This window comes from Trichechus manatus, unplaced genomic scaffold (genome assembly GCF_000243295.1).
Source record: "Trichechus manatus latirostris isolate Lorelei unplaced genomic scaffold, TriManLat1.0 scaffold00273, whole genome shotgun sequence".
Classification (NCBI taxonomy): Eukaryota; Metazoa; Chordata; class Mammalia; order Sirenia; family Trichechidae; genus Trichechus; species Trichechus manatus.
The window spans coordinates 1887358-1905030 of NW_004444209.1; the positions used below are offsets into that span (position 1 = coordinate 1887358).

Genomic DNA, 17673 nt, shown 5'->3' on the forward strand with positions numbered 1-17673 from the left:
AGTTCGCAGTTCAAGTTAGTTTCTCATACAAAAATTTATACGCGCATTGTTATGTGACCTTAGTTGCTCTCGCTATACTGTGACAGCACACTCCTCCTTTCCACACCCGCCCCCCCCTTTCCCGTGTCCATTCGACCAGCTCCTGTCCCTTTCTGCCTTCTTATCTGGCCTCCAGACAGGAGCTGCCCATTTAGTCTCATGTATCTGCTTGAGCTAAGAAGCACAGTGTTCAGTAGTATCATTTTATGTCTTATAGTCCGGTCTAATCTTTGTCTAAAGAGTTGGCCTTGGGAATGGTTTTAGTTTTGGGCTAACAGAGAGTCCAGGGGCCATGTCTTCCGGGGCTCTCCAGTCTCAGTCAGACCATTACATTAAGTCTGGTCTTTTTACTAGAACTTAGTCTATACTCCACTTTTCTCCTGCTCCATCAGGGACTCTCTGTTGTGTTTCCTGTCAGGGTGGTCATTGGTGGTAGGCGGGCACCATCTCCTTCTGGTCTCAGGCTGATGGAGTCTCTGGTTTATGTGGCCCTTTCTGTCTCTTGGGCTAATATTTTCCTTGTGTCTTTGGTGTTCTTCATTCTCCTTTGCTCCAGGTGGGTTGGGACCAACTGATGCATCTTAGATGGCCGCTTGCTAGCTTTTAAGACCCCAGATGCCACTCACCAAAGTGAACAGAACATTTTCTTAATGAACTTTGTTATGCCGATTGACCTAGATGTCCCCTGAAACCATGGTCCCCAGACACCCGCCCTGCTACTCTGTCACTCGAAGTGTTTGATTGTGTTCAGGAAACTTCTTAGTTTGTTTAGTCAGTTGTGCTGACTTCCCCTGTAGTGTGTGTTGTAGTTCCCTTCACCTAAGATAATTTTTGTCTACTATCTAGTTAGTAAATACCACTCTCCCTCCCTCCATACTCTAGTAACCATCAAAGAATGTTTTCTTCTGTGTTTAAACCTTTTCCTGAGTTCTTATGATAGTGGTCTCATACAATATTTGTCCTTTTGCAACTAATTTCACTCAGCATAATGCCTTCCAGATTCCTCCATGTTATGAAATGTTTCATGGATTCATTGTTGTTCTTTATAGTTGCATAGTATTCCATTGTGTGAATATACCATAATTTGTTTATCCATTCATCCATTGATAGGCACCTAGGTTGTTTCCATCTTTTTGCTATTGTGAACAGTGCTGCACTGAACATGGGTGTGCATATGTCTATTCATGTGACGGCTCTTATTTCTCTAGGATATATTCCAAGGAGTGGGATTGCTGGATCACATGATACTTCTATTTCTAGCTTTTTAAGGAAACGCCAAATCGATTTCCAAAGTGGTTGTACCGTTTTATATTCCCACCAACAGTGTATTAGTGTCCCAGTCTCTCCTCAACTTCTTCAACATTTATTAGTGTTTTTTGGATTAATGCTAGCCTTGTTGGGGTGAGATGGTATCTCATTGTAGTTTTAATTTGCATTTCTCTAATGGCTAAAAACCAGGAGCATTTCCTCATGTATCTGTTAGCCGCCTGAATGTCTTCTTTGGTGAAGTGCCTGTTCATATCCTTTGCCCATTTTTTAATTGGGTTGTTTGTCTTTTGTTGTTGAGGTTTTGCAGTATCTTGTAAATTTTAGAGATTAGACCCTGATCAGATTTGTTGTAGCGAAAATTTTCTCCCATTCTGCAGGTTGTCTTTTTACTCTTTTGGTGAAGTCTTTTGATGAGCATAAGTGTCTGATTTTTAGGAGCTCCCGGTGATCTAGTTTCTCTTCTGGTGTTTGTGCGTTGTTAGTAATGTTTTGTATTCTGTTTTATGGCATATATTAGGGCTCCTAGCTTTGTCCCTATTTTTTCTTCCATTGAGCTTTATCGTTTTAGATTGTATATTAGGTCTTTGATCCATTTTGAGTTAGTTTTTGTGCATGGTGTGAGGTATGGGTCTTGTTTTATTTTTTTTGCAGATGGATATCCAGTTATGCCAGCACCATTTGTTAAAGAGACTGTCTTTTCCCCATTTAATGGACTTTGGGCCTTTGTCAAATATCAGCTCCTTATAGGTGGATGAATTTATGTCTGGAATCTCAATTCTGTTCCGTTGGTCTATGTTTCTCTTGTTGTACCAGTACCAGGCTGTTTTGACTACCGTGGCAGTATAATAAGTTCTAAAATCAGGTAGTATGAGGCCTCCCACTTTGTTCTTCTTCTTCAGTAATGCTTTACTTATCCGGGGCCTCTTCCCTTTCCATATGAAGTTCGTGATTTGTTTCTCCATCTCTTTAAAAAATGCCGTTGGAATTTGGATTGAAATTGCATTGTATCTGTAGATCACTTCGGGTAGAATTGACATTTCCACAATTTTAAGTCTTCTTTTCCTTGAGCAAGGTATGTTTTTCCACTTATGCAGGTCTCTTTTGGTTTCTTGCAGTAGTGTCTTGTAGTTTTCCTTGTATAGGTCTTTTATGTCTTTGGTTAGATTTATTCATGAGTATTTTATCTTCTTGGGGGCTGTTGTAAATGGTATTGATTTGGTGATCTCCTCTTGGAAGTTCTCTTTGTTGGTGTAGAGGAATCCAACTGATATTTGTATGTTTATCTTGTATCCTGATACTTTGCTGAAATCTTCTATTAGTTGCAATAGTTTTCTTGTGGATTCTTTGGGATTTTCTGTGTAAAGATCATGTCATCTGCAAATAGAGATACTTTGACTTCTTCCTTACCAATTTCGATGCACGTTATTTCTTTTTCTAACCTAATTGCTCTGGCTAGGACCTCCAGCACGACGTTGGACAAGACTGGTGATAAAGGGCATCCTCGCGTGGTTCCCTTTCTAAAGGGGAATGTTTTCAGGCTGTCTCCGTTTAGGATGATGTTGGCTTTGTATAAATGCCCTTAATTATGTTGAGGAATTTCCCTTCTACTCCTATTTTGCTGAAAGTTTTTATCGTGAATAGGTGTTGGACTTTGTCAAATGCCTTTTCTGCATCAATTGATAAGATCATGTGGTTCTTGTCTTTTGTATTTATGTGATGGGTTACATTGACTGTTTTTCTAGTGTTGAACATCCCTGCACACCTGGTATAAATCCCACTTGGTCATGGTGAATTATTTTTTTGATATGTTGTTGAATTCTATTGGCTAGAATTTTGTTGAGGATTTTTGCGTCTGTGTTCATGAGGGATATTGGTCTGTAATTTTCATTTTTTGTGGTGTCTTTACCTGGTTTTGGTATCAGGGTTACCCTGGCTTCATAGAATGAGTTTAGGAGTATTCCATTTTTTTCTATACTCTGAAATATCTTTAGTAGTAGTAGTGTTAACTCTTCTCTGAAAGTTTGGTAGAATTCTCCAGTGAAGCCTCCAGGGCCAAGGCCTTTTTTTGTTGGGAGTTTTTAAATTACCTTTTCAATCTCCTCTTTTGTTGTAGGTTTATGTAGTTGTTCTACCTCTGTTTGAGTTAGTTTAGGTAGGTAGTGTGTTTCTAGAAATGTGTCCATTTCCTCTAGGTTTTCAAATTTGTTAGAGTACAATTTTTCATAGTTTTCTGTTATGATTCTTTTAATTTCAGTTGGGTCTGTTGTGATATCGTCCATCTCATTCTTATACGGCTTATTTGCTTCCTCTCCTGTTTTTCTTTTTGTCAGTTTGGCCAATGGTTTATTTATTTTGTTGATCTTTTCAAAGAACCAACTTTCAGTCTTGTTAACTCTTTCAGTTGTTTTTCTGTTCTCTGTTTCATTTAATTCTGCTATAATTTTTATTATTTACTCTCTTCTGGTGTCCGTGGGCTTCTTTTGCTGCTCTCTTTCTATTTGTTCAAGTTGTCAGATTAATGTTTTGATTTTGGCCATTTCTTCTTTTTGGATGTGTGCATTTATTGCTATAAATAGACCACTGAGCTCTGCTTTTACTGTGTCCCAAGGGTTCTGGTAGGATGTGTTTTCATTCTCATTTGATTCTGTGAATTTCTTTATTCTGTCCTTAATTTGTTCTATAACCCAGTAGTTTTTGAGCAAGGTGTTATTCAGTTTCCATGTGTTTTGATTTTTTTTCTTGCTTATTCTGTTCTTGATTTCTACTTTTATGGTCAGAAAAGATGCTTTATAATATTTCAGTGCTTTGGATTCTGTTAAGGCTTGCTTTATGGCCTAATATGTGGTGTATTCTGGAGAATGTTCCGTGTGCATTGGAAAAGAAAGTATACTTGGCTGTTGTTGGGTGGAGTGTTCTGTATATGTTTTTGAGATCAAGTTGGTTGATTGTAGCATATAGATCTTCCGTGTCTTTATTGAGCTTCTTTCTGGATGTTCTGTCCTTCACCAAAAGTGATGTGTTGAAGTCTCCTACTATTATTGTGGAGCCGTCTATCTCTCTTTTTAATGCTGTTAGAGTTTGTTTTATGTATTTTGGAGCCCTGTCATTCGCTGGGTGCATTAATATTTATTATGGTTATGTCCTCCTGGTGTATTGACCCTTTAATCACGGAGTTAGGACTCTACATTTTTAATAAGCACACCAGGTAACCCTGTCTCAGACAACACAGAGGAAATGAGGACTTCATTATATATATGCAAGACCTTCTAAACTGTTAATTATTGTGGAGTTGATTTTGATTTATGCTGACCCCATGTGTTTCAGAGTAGAGCTGCAGTCCATGGGGTTTTCAAGGCTGGAAACTTTCAGAAGATTTCCAACCCTGTCTTCCAGGCTGGTCTTCCAAAATGCTACTGGGTGGGTTCAAACAACTAACCTTTCGCTTAGTAGTTGAGCATTAACTGAGACTTCCAGGGAAACTTTTTCTAAATTAAATATTATCAAATAAAATCCAGCAGCATATTAAAACAATGCAACATAAACAAGTAGACTTTGCCCCAAGTATGGAAGGATGGTTCAAAATTAGGATATTCGTTACTTCAACAAGTTATTAGACACCTTTGCTGGGTGCTGGGTATATAATAGCCTGTTGTTCTCCAGTCGATTCCAACTGATATAGTTTCACCAAAATAGATACAGTCTATGTCTTCCTGGAGCTTATAGTCTAGTTGGGGACAGACATTAATTTGAGTAATCGCACAAACAAATGTAAAAGTGCTGCTGTAACAGGCGCTACTAAGGAAAAGTATGTAGTGCAAAGGGAAGTTCTAATAGGGGAGCAGCCCACCAATCAAGGAGATCGAGGAACTCTTCATTCAGTAAAAGGCGTGAGCTCTATCAGAAGAATGAGTAGTGAAGAGGTGAGATGCAGGGTGACTGGAGCACTGAGAACAAAGGGGAATGTGGTGTGAGATAAAGCTGGAGGGGCAGCCAAGGACTCATAGCAAGTTGGACCTTCAGGCCAAGGCAAGGAGTTGTGCTTTGGTCTAATATGGATGTTCTAATTACAGATGGATCAAAGACTAACTTAAAAATAAAACTCAAAAACCTTTGAGGAGAAAGTGCAGATAAATATCTTTTCGATCATGAGGTTAGGGAAAGGTTTTCTTAAGAAGCAAAACTCATTGACTACAAGAGAAAATATTGATAACTTGATTTTATTAAAATTAAGAACGTTTGTTCATCAAAAGATGCAAACTTAAGAAAGGAGAACAAAATTCTCATTCTTTGCGTGAGATTTCATCATAAATATGAAAAATCCAGAAGAAACTACAGGGTAAATTTTTAAACTTAGTAGGAGAGCTTAGCATAGACGAATGTATATATATCCGTGGTGGCACAGTAGTTAAGTGCTTGGCTGCTAATCAAAAGTACAGGGTGGAAGTTATCTGGTGATCTGCTCTGGTAAAGAATACAGCCTAAGAAACCCTTTGGGGCAGTTCTACTGTGCCATATATAGGGTCTCTATGAGTCCGAATTGACTCAACAGCACACAACATATATATACCTGTATATATACCGTATCTTTATAAAAGAGCCTGAAACAACTATAAGTAAAATTTTTAGAAAAAATATCATTTATAATAACATCAAAGCGTATCAAGTACTTGGGAATAAATTTGACAAAATGTAAGTGCTCAATAAATGTTATTGTTGTGTGCTGTTGAGTCGATTCTGACTCACAGCAACCATCTAGTACAGAGTGGAACTGCCCCATAGGGTTTGCTAGGCTGTAATCTTTATTGGGAGCAGATCACGAGGTAACCGCCAACGTTTTGATTGGCTGCCAAGCAGTTAACCATTGCACCACCAGGGCTGCTCAATACGAGTTGGATTGCATTATATTAGTTAATGTGTTTCAGTGTTAGTTCAAAGTTGGCTGCCTCTGACTTAATTGTGGCACAGATAAGTTAGACTAGATCTAAAAGTCATCAATTTGGGGACAGGAAAATGTACAAAAATGGAGGGAGGTGTTATTTACCAATGTCTTATGACGGACAAGTCTGGTATCTTTCACTTCCCCTGAATTGTCCAAAAGTTCTTAGGCCTATGGTTTAGGCGAGGAGCCTGACTCCCACATCCACCCCAGCTGAGTCTGATAAGTCCTCTACTGCTATACTAGTAAGTGTAGCTACACTATTCCTTGGTGTTAAAATGGTTATCTCCCTCAAGTTCATCATTGCATAGGTCAACAAGGTTCTTTGAAGACAGATAATCCCCCTTGTTTTGTGCTAAGCGTGGCCAAAAATATCAGGGCTCCACATTTTTAATTTCACCTAATAGGAGTTGAGGAGTCAGCAGATTCAACATTGGTAACTCAATGGATCCAGGACCTAGATCTTTTCCTCATTCCCCTTTCCAGAAATCCATTTTAGAAGTTGGGCAACTTTTCCTTTTCAACGTTAAAACACATAGGGTCTGTGTATCTATGCTTCAATGTAATACTGTATTGGTATATGGAGCCCTGGTGGTACAGTGGCTAAGAGCTCAGGTTGCTAACCAAAAGATTGGCAGTTTGAATCAACCAGCTGCTCTTTGGAAACCCTATGGGGCAGTTCTACTCTGTCCTATAGGGTTGCTATCAACTGGATGGCAACGGGTTTTTTTGTTTTATTTGGTCTTGTTTTATATTGGTATTCAAAGCTCTTTACTAAAGTAGTTCTCCCTCAGTGATTCCAGAGAGCCCTGTACTCATCCTTCTGGGATTCCAAATGATCTGCTGGCACCTCTCTCATAGGAGAAGAAGAATACATACAATGTAATCTCTGCTACTGTTGGAAATAAAAAAATTATTGGTGAGCATAGGTCTGTAACCAAACAGAATTTAGGAGCAAAAACTGATTTCTATTGCTTTGCTTGTATCCAGAAAGAATTGTATAATATGTAGACAAACAGAATAGCAAAAGAAAATTCATGCAAGCAGTTACTTTTTCACCACCTCCATACATGAGAATGGAGCCCTGGTGATGCAGTGATTAAGAGCTAGGACTGCTAACCAAAAGGTCAACCACTCCTTGGAAACCCTCTGGAGCAGTTCTACTCTCTCCTTTAGGGTTGCTATGAGTCGGAATCGACTGGACGGCAACAGGTTTGGTTTTGGTTTGGTTTTCATAGATCGATGTCATGATTTTTTCTTTTTATAGTTGAGGATGCTGAGATTTAGATCTGTGCAAGTAAATTACTTTGTCTTGCTTACTTTGGACATGTTATCAGGAGGGACCAGTCCCTCGAGAAGGACATCATACTTGGTAAAGTAGAGGGTCAGTGAAAAAGAGGAAGACCCTCAACGAAATGGATTGACACAGTGGCTACAACAATGAGCTCAAACATAGCAACAAATGTAAAGATGGCACAGGATAGGGCAGTGTTTCATTCGGTTGTTCATAGGGACACCATGGATCCTTGGTGGCGCGGTGATTAAGAGCTCGGTTGCTAACCGAAAGGCTGGCAGTTGGAATCCACCAGCCACTCCTTGGAAACTCTATGGGGCAGTTCTACTCTGTCCTATAAGGTCGCTATGAGTCGGAACCAACTTGACAGCACCTAACAACAATAGCAGGGCTCGAATTCAAAATTAGTTAAATTTTATTTCAAAGCCTTAACCACCCAGCTTTTATCCACTAAGCCAGTTAGCTCGACTACTGCCCAGAAGACACATTCTAACTTGAGGGGATCTAGACTGTTTATAATAGATCCTGTTACCTTGCATAAATTACCAAAGTTGAGGTCACAAAGGACAGGAAGTTATCCTAAGGGGAGGAAAATTGCTTGGAATGAAATGCAGTAGGCCCGTCTAAACAGGAACATACTAAACAACTTGAATTAGCCTGTGTTTGCTTATGACGCTAAGTACATTAACCCAGAAAGAAATTGGATTTAAAAAGTTCAATCTAAAACCTGTGCATGAAAAGACAGGTAGGTGATGGAAGGGGTTGCGTTATTTTAACACGTTTTAAAGTAACAGCTCTACTCTGTCCTACAGGGTCGCTGAGTCGGAATCCGTTCAGCCGCAATGGGTTTGATTTTTGGTTTTAAGGTAAAGGAGGAGGGAACCCGCCTTTAACTCATTAGCCAATCAGGTTCTGAAGCTACTTCCCAAGGCCGTTTCCCGTCTCTCCTCTCTCTCTCTCCCCGTTTTGATGGGCTGGTGAGTGTGTGCTTTACTTCTCTCTCTGTCTGTTTTGAATTTCTCTTCCATGTAAGCCATATGCCCTTGTGTTAAGTCTTTATTTTAAGCCAGCGTTGTAGAGTGTGAGTCGCAGGGCGACTATTTGAGCTGCGCGGAGATTGGGTAAAGGACGTGAAATGCTCCGCCTGGCTTGTTTGCACGTGGGTTTCTGCAGCGCTGGGTGTGCGTTCCTTCCCCTAGACCTGGTGACTTAGAAACAATAGACTCAGCTTCAAGAACATAGTGCGTGCGTTCCTGGAAAACGCCCGGATTCTTTTCCTTGGAGGGAAAGGTATTGCTGTTTTGATTTATATCTCCCCGGGTGAGAGGGTAAATCTTGGGAGGAGTTCAGCCCTGTACATGTTCGGTAATTCTCTGATGTCTGCTGGGCCCAGGTCCTTATTGAATTAGTGGGAGCTGCAGCAGCCGTTGTCTTTGCCCGGATCTTTGCTCAGAGCAGTCTGGCTTTCTTGGTGAGACTGGGCAGCAAACAACCCGAAGTCGAATGATTTTAGTGAGCATTAAGAGGAGCTCCTAATTTGAATGTCACCTGTGTGATAAGGGTGGTTAAGATACACTGAAAAAGATCAGGGGCCTTAGCTTACTGCAAGACGAAATTCAAATTCCAGTGCCCCAGCTTACTCTGATGACCTTGGGCAAGACAGCTATCCATTCTGAGGCTCAGTTTGGGAAGATCAAGTCAAATACGGAAAGGCCAGGCTCTGATAGGCATATAATAAATGTTAGTACCTTCTAGATGTAAGCAGTCAATTCATTTTGAATGTTTTTTTCCTCATAAAAACATTTGCCTAGTGACCTTGAGTGTAATTTATCCCATTCCCATTTTTCTCTTTGATATATATTAGCTCGAATATAATGTATGTGTTGGTTATCCTTACAGGCAGAAAGTGGGAAAGACAAATAATGACCTAGCTGATGGAATGTAGCAATAGCCATTTGTACATCTCTCATAATCATAATTCTGAAGCTTTATTGTTTACTTTTTTGAGTAGGTTAGACATTCTCATGGCTCAGAATTCAAAAGGGATCAAAGTCTCCTGTCCTTGAGCCACCCAGTTTCCCTCCTCATGAACTGTGTTAACAGTTTCTGATGTATCCTTCCAGAGACATTTTATGTAGATAAAAGCAAATATGTGTACTCACCCCTCCCCTATTCTACACATTCTACCATATGCCTTACTTTTCTCACTTAAAAGTTCCAGGAGTAAATATAGAGCTTCCAAATTCTTATAATGGTTACATAGTATTCTAATACATGGCTGTACCACAATTTATTTAACCTTTTTTGATATACATTTAGGGAGCTTACAATCTTGCTGTTTTCCCCCAAAATGCTATATTGAATAACCAGCCTTATACCTAAATCAGTTGGTACATGTGGCATTTCAGTTATGTTTTAATATGTTAGCTCTCTGTTTATAAGGACTCTCATTATGCAGCATTTCCTGTTATTTATATATATTTTGTGTACCTAATGATGATTAGAAACCAAACCAAACAATACCCTAAACATCTTGATTGGGCAATACAGGGTTTTCTACCAAAGGCAAAACCATGCTGATGCCTTTTATGTGAATGTGTCTTTGCCCACCTCATTTTAAGTAGAGGTTAGTTTTAATCTCGTGGTGAGCACACGTGTGTCCTAGGGTAAAATCACCACAAAGTTAGAGTAAAGCAAAAAGAAAGATTTTATTTGGCATATGTTCAAAGAGGCAGACGTGGGAAATGGACAAGCATGTTGCTAGAGCAAAGTCTGCCTGAGTCCAAGGAGTATTACAGAATAGGCAAAAGTGGGAAAACGAACAAGCATGCTGCCAGAGCCATGTCTGTCCAAGTCCAAGGAATGTTACAGAATCATCAGTATATATTAACATTACACATTGGTAACATCATTAATAGCTTCACCCTTTCACAGATTGGCTAAAAACTGCTAAATCACCATAACACTACATTTTGAATTGTCTGTCTTAATAATCATTGATACAAATTTTAGTAATGACAGTCAGGAGGGTCTTCATTGGCCCAACAAATCTTACTATTTCCTAAATGCTAATAGAAAAAGATAAAGTGGAAAAAATAGATGGGTCTTGGTTGTATTCTAGGTATTTGTTTATGTGAAAGGTTACCTAAAAGACGTTTTCAAAGATTGTCCTAGCTATTGTTTTTATACCTCAGGGCCCAGCTGATGTATCCTTGTGAGTCCAGCTCCGGCTGGGTCACATTCCTTATACTCATTGACAGGGAATAATGACTCCAATTTTATATCCTAAATCACACGAGTGATGGGAAGGAATGACAGCAGTGAACCCAAAGGCAGAAGGGGCAAAATGTGTGCTTAGTAGCTCCCTAAAATTATGATGTTGAGTGAGTAAACTCATTTTGGCATTAATGTAGGGAAAACTGAAATGTTATATAGGATATAAACAAGCAAAATAGAAGTAGGAAGCTTCTAGGAATTCCTCCAAATCTGTTTCTTTGGAAAGTGTTAAAAAGGCTAAGTTCATGTCTTGTGAAACGGCCAGTTAGGAGGCTTTGCTGTTTGGGAGAGAAATATTATTCCCAATGGGAGTATGCTTTTGTTAAGTAACTTTATGTAGAATACATACATTGGAGTCTTTCTTCATTGTTAAGTAGCGAATGAGGGAAAGTGGGAAGCAAGCGTTTCTCTTTTTCTTAAAAGACACAGTATCTTGGAGTTGGAAAGGCTGTTAAGAATATGAGTGACTTTCCTGGCTTCAAGGTTATTGTGAAAAGTGTGAAATTTGTAGGCAGAATATCTCCTTACCTACTCACTAGCTGATTGAGCTTAGACATTTAAAGATAGAAACAACATATTAAACATTTAAGTACATGCCAGCTACTGCGCAAAGTATTTTACATTTATTACCTCATTTTATCCTCAAAGCATCCCAAGAGGTAGGTGGTATTTGTCCTCGTTTTACAGAAGGGTAACTGGGGTCACTTAGAGGAGCTGGGATTCAAGTCCATTCTGTCTGGTTTCAAATCCATTATCTTAACCACTAAGCTAAGTTGCCTGACATTTAGTCTTGTTTGCCCATCTATGAAGTGAAGATGACACAGTACTTGTAGGATGAGGCAATGTATGGAAAGTGCTTTGTACATTCTAAAATTGGCAGGGTATTATGAAATGGATAAGATAGCAAGCTAATACGGTAGGGGAGATTTTTACTGCTTCTTAGATCCTGATTTGAAGTTATTTCTTCTTGCTGTCTTGACCAAACCCCTCGGCAACTGTATTTTCATCCAGCAATAGGACTGGAACTGCGTGAGGTGGTAGGTTGTTTGGATGATCTGCCTGTAACCGTTGTGTGTTTCTGACCTGACCACTTCTATGTCATGTGTGTTCTGAATGGATTCTTCTTGCACTTTAAAGATTAAAATGATCAGAATTCTTAACTAAAATAGCTGACAGTGAGTGGGTAACAAAACTTGGATTTTTTTTCTGATAGTCGTGCCTTATAGAGCTCTCTGAAGGAGACCCAAGCCAAAAGACCAGTTTTATGTTGTTTTCCTTTTGCTTCAGGTTGAAGATGAAATCCACTGAGGAGAGAAGGCCTGGTTCTTCAGCAGCCTCCCAGAACAGAAGTGGCACTGTGAAAACCTCTATAACATCTGCTGTAGACCCTGTTAGAAGTCAGGTGGAGTTAGACATTCTCATTAGAAAGGATTAAAGGCTGATGGGACTACTAAGGCAAGTACTTGAACTCTAAGATATGATGCCTTAAATGGTTCTTTGTGTCACAGGTATTTGTCTTTTCTATCTAAAAAGATTAGAAGTTGTTTTTAGATAGAAAAGACACTTGCCTGTGTCACAAAGACTAAGTAAATTGAGATGAAACTGAGTAAAATTGAATGGTAACACAATGTTAAAATGGAAAGCGTCAGCTGATTCAGTATTATAAATCTGTAGTCTGTATCAGGCCTTCATGAAGCATTCAGTCACATGTATAAAATGTATTTTTGGCCATGAGCACTGTTATTTGAAGCACTTAATACCCACAGTCAATAACCTGAGTGGGTATGTTTATAGAGGATTTACAAAATAATACTTCAGCTCCCCAAATACTCAGGAAATGTGGAATGGCCTTCATGTGATAGAATGACATTTGTAGAAGCACGACTAGAATCCTGTACATATATTTAACATCAGGATTTATGTGTTAGGCTTTGTGTTATGTGCCACGGACACAAAGACTAGGACCAATGCAATCGGGGTTTTCTGTATGTGAGATGAGACAAATAGAGAAGTTGTGCCTTTCAACCTATTAATTTATTCTCCTCTAGCAAGTAGTTGGATCCTGCAGTTTTGAAGTAGACATTGTTAAAACTATAAAAACCTCTGTCTTAATATCTTGCTTCCATATGTATGCTCCCTTAGTTAATTTGGCATGTTGCTGACCTGAAAACATTGTACATAACTAAAGCATTATTCAAGTACAGGACAAGGACATAGTAAAACAACACTTTGGTTATATTTCTCATGCTTAAAACACCCCAGTTGCTTTCTGACCTACTGAACTAGCATATCATTCTCATTACATCTAAATGCAAGCCATGTTCTATGGCCGTGCTGCTTACTTCACGTAGGAAGTAGCATGAGGAAGTGAAAAGAGTATGGAATTTTGACGGAACAGGATTTAAATCTTAGTTCTATCCCTTACTAACTAAGTGACCTTAGGAAATTTCTCTGAGCCTCACTTTTCTTTACTTTTTAAATGCATATCAGAGTATAATATAAATATGGGGTTGTTGTGAAGTTTGAATAAAGCAGTTTCTACAGTGCTTAACAGATAGTAAGAGTTTTTAAGAGGGATGGCCGCAGCTTCCTTTCTGTCAGTTTGTTTCAGTGATACCCATCCTTTAAGGTAATGCTGTCCAGTAGGACTTTGCAGTAATGGGAATGTTCTACATTTGTGCTGTCCAGTATGGTAGTCATTAGGCATGTGTGGCCACTGAATAATTAAAGTGTGACTAAAGTAACTGAGGAATTGAATTTTGAATTGTAATTAATTTAAATGGCTGCATATGGTGAGTGGCTACCTACTGAACTTTAAGCCCCAGCTCAAGGTCCACCTTTTTTCTTGACCAGTGATTCTTAACCTTACTTGCTGTCACTACAATTTGCCATGTTGCTGCTTACCATGGACATTAATTTTCATGAGCCTTTCTGGTTAGGCTGTATCTAAAGGTTAGGGATTTTTAAATCTCCACATTGCAACATGAAAAGGAACATTATGAAGGTATAATTGTAATATTTCTTTTGCAAATTCTATTTTTAAATGAAGAATTTTAGATTTTTTATTAACTGTAATAAAAAATTTCTAGTTAGCGATTAGGTAAAGAATTCCTTTTCAGGAAATACTCTGAGGTTGCCTGCAGTGATTAGTGGCATGTCCAGTGTTTCACCTAAAAGTTCAATTTATACTCAAACCCAGGAAGAGAAGATTAAAGCTTTCTTATATTGCCATCTTGTGGCCGACTTAGATTCCAGATCATGCTGTCTGAATTTTATCTTAAGTGAAGGTTTTCCTTAGTTTACTGTGAAAAAGGACACCCAAGAGTAAAGATTAAATACAGTTGGCATTGGCTCAATAACACTGAAACAGCTATGAAAAAAGCTGACTATTTTGGATTATCTGCTCGTTTATCTGAATCTTATAGTTCTTGGTTCCTTTGCATACCTATTCTCCCATGGTTTGTAACCTTTCAGAAGTTGGTTAGATTTACCGTGCAATTTTATCGAAACTTTTCCATTTATGCCAAGCTGAGTCAGTGCAGAGGTCCTGCTGTAATTTGATAATGAACTTGGGCATTTGACGACATTCTCCATGGATCTATAGTTTATTTTACTGAATGGAGAGTCAAATAAAAATGAGCAGTTACTCTAATTTTCCTTGAGGCTATATGGGTATGACTTGGGTGTGGAGCATGCTGGTGTGTATTCAGGTCACACAGTCATAACCTTTATGTGTTTGTTTATTTATTTTTGTTTATTTTTTATTTTCCAGAGATAATGTTAGGTAGTTGATAGGTCATGTAGTTCAACATGATGCCTAGATAGAAGCTGGATTCATCTGATACCAGAGGTAAGTATAAAAAAAAACAAAAAAACCCCTTAATTTTGACTTCATATGGATTTCAAATCACCTAGCAAGAGACGGAGCCCTGGTGGCGTAGTGGTTACGAGACTGGCTGTTAACCAGAAGGTCGGCAGCTCAAGTCTGTCCATAGGGTCACTATGAGTTGGCAGTGACTTGATGACAACAGGTTTTTAGTTTTAGCAAGAGTTGGGGCTCAGTGTTATTAGTGGCTGAAATTTGGTAGTTGAAAAGCCTTAATCCCAACCTTAAGAGGGCTTTCCTGGTGTTGTAGGTATTAGGAGCTGGTGGTGGTTTGCCCTTCACCAATCATTTACAGTTTGCCATGATGAAATGCATGTTAAGTCCGTGTTTCAGCTGATCACCCTGATTAAACACATGCTCTGAGCAGACTAAAGCTAGGGCAAACACCTGGAATTGAATTCTGCTCCTTGGAATTCTTCCTGGGTTCTAGCCAGTGATCCCAGGTAATTCCTAAATCTTTGTGATTATTAATTTGATACCACAACCAACACCTTGTTCTGTTTTATCTTTGCCTTGTAATATCTCTGAGGTAAATAGAACTAGGGTCAGGAATCCTTAATTCAAAAATTCAGACACAACAGAAAATGCACCGGTGACTGATATAGTTCTAGCTTGGCAGTTTTTAACTTATCACTATTTTGTCAGTCTATATATAGGATTCAGAGAATCCCAGAGTTGGTTAAATCAATTTTGTTAAGGCCATATAATGCAGCACTATACAGGCATTTAAAAGAACATACGTTTATGTTTCTTGAAATGGAAGGAAGGATATTCATGATACATTAAAACAGGTTATAGAACAATTTGTATAGTCATTTTTCTGCTTAAACATTTTTATATACATGAGTTTGCTTGAGAAATCATCTGAAAGCATGTACTCAAATACTGTAAGTTTTTGTCTCTGAAATTGGGTTTACATGTATAATTAAAAAATATATATAGATTTTAAGGAACCTGGACAGGACAGCCGTGTTTTCTTAACCTGTGCCTGCATTTTTAGCAAGAAATGTGGGTATATGTGAGGGTGACCTAGAGAATTTGGCAATAAGAAATCAAAATGGTGCCCCCACAGATAATAAAAATAATGCAAGGTAACATCAGCACTTGTTATAATGTTTTTAGCTTTTGACTGTCTTTTTTTTTTTTATTATTATTCACAATGAAGTTTTTTTTTTTTAATTGTACTTTAGGTGAAGGTTTACAGAGCAAATAGTTTCTCATTAAACAGTACACATATTGTTTTATGACATTGATTAACAACCACATGACATGTCAACACTCTCCCTTCTCGACGTTTTTTTTTTGGTGAAAGTATACATAGCCGAAGATACACCATTTCAAAAATTTCTACATGTACAATTCAGTGACATCGAGTACGTTCTTCCAGTTGTGCTACTATTCTCACTGTCCTTTTCCAAATTACTCCATCACCGTTATCTTCAACTCACTGTCCCCTAGGCTTCCCATCAAACCTTTTGAGTTGCTGTTGTCAGTTTGATCTCACATAGATAATTCTTTTTTGTTTTGTACTTTAGATGAAGGTTTACAAAACAAAATAGTTTCTCATTAAACAGTTAGTACACATATTGCCCTATGACAATTGTTAACAACCCCACCACATGTCAACACTGTCCTTTCTCAACCTTGGGTTCCCTATCACAGCTTTCCTGTCCCCTCCTGCCTTCTAGTCCTTGTCCCTGGACTGTTGTGCCTCATTAGTCCCATTTTGTTTTATGGGGCTGTCCAATCCCCAACTGAATGGTGAACCTTGGGAGTGACTTCACCACTGAGCTGAAAGGGTGTCCGGGGGCCATCCTCTCAGGGTTTCTCCAGTCTCTGTCAGGCCAGTAAATCTGGTCTTTTTTGTGTGTGTTAGAATTTTGTTCTACATCCTTCTCCAGCTCTGTCCAGGACCCTCTATTGTGATCGTGGTTTTGACTGTCTTTTGCAGAAATGAAATTTCAAGAGACCGAAAGTAGATCTGAATCTCTGTTCGTTTCCAGTCTGAAATGCTTTTGTATGCTGGATTTGCAGATGATGACTTCTTTTCTTTTATGGTAAGACTTATGTTGAAATTGAGAAGCTTTGATGTAAGACATATATATCTTTGAATCTTTGAAAATTAAGCTTTGTGGCTTCGTGGCTAGCTGCCAAGGTGCTGTATAATTTTATTTTTTAAAAAGTCAATTAAAGATGTAGCCACGTATCATAGTATTGTTATGCATGGGTTCTGGTGTCAGACGGTTCAAACCCATGCTCTATCACTTAACAAACTGTAACCTTGACAAGTTTCTTTATTTCTTAAAAGATTATAATAAAAGTACTTCACTCAGAGAAATGATGATTACTTTGAAAAAATAATGAATGTGCAGTGCTTGGAACATTTGGTAAATGTTCAATAGGCATTAGCTATTTATCATTAGGATATATGTGTATATGTCATAGACTTTGTACTACCTCCCAATTTTTGACATTTACGTAATATCTTGTCAAAAATTCTTTGTTTTTATTACTTATGTTGGGGTGGGGAGGGTGGAATTGACGGTTCAGTGGTAGAACTCTTGGTTTCCATGTGGTAGACCTGGGTTTGATTGCCAGCTAATGAACCTCATGTGCAGCCACCACCCATCTGTCATTGGAGGTTTGCGTGTTGCTGTGAAGCTGAACACTTTTCAGTGGAGCTTCCAGAGTAAGATGGACTGGGAAGAAAGGCCTAGTGATCTACTTCTGAAAATCAGCCAGTGAAAACCCTGTGGATCACAACAGTCTGATCTATAACCGATCATGGGGATAATGCTGTTTGTTCCTTTGTGAATGCCGTCACTAGGAGTCAGGGGCCGACTTGATGGCAGCTAACAGCAATATTGCTTATGTGTGTCTTCTGCCATTGGCCTACCTCTCATTACCTTCACCCTTAACATTCAAAGCCTAATTTTGTTCTAGAATTAGGGAACGTATTATAAGGACTATAGT

At 38.7% G+C, this 17673-nt stretch overlaps 1 non-coding gene across 1 annotated transcript; it reads left to right on the forward strand.

The window, feature by feature from the left end:
• The first annotated feature begins 14993 nt into the window (after window positions 1–14993).
• On the forward strand, window positions 14994–15070 carry LOC111819120 (small nucleolar RNA SNORD126). The gene has a single exon (XR_002822895.1). It is a non-coding gene; the product is annotated as a small nucleolar RNA SNORD126 (small nucleolar RNA).
• Window positions 15071–17673: the final 2603 nt, after the last annotated feature.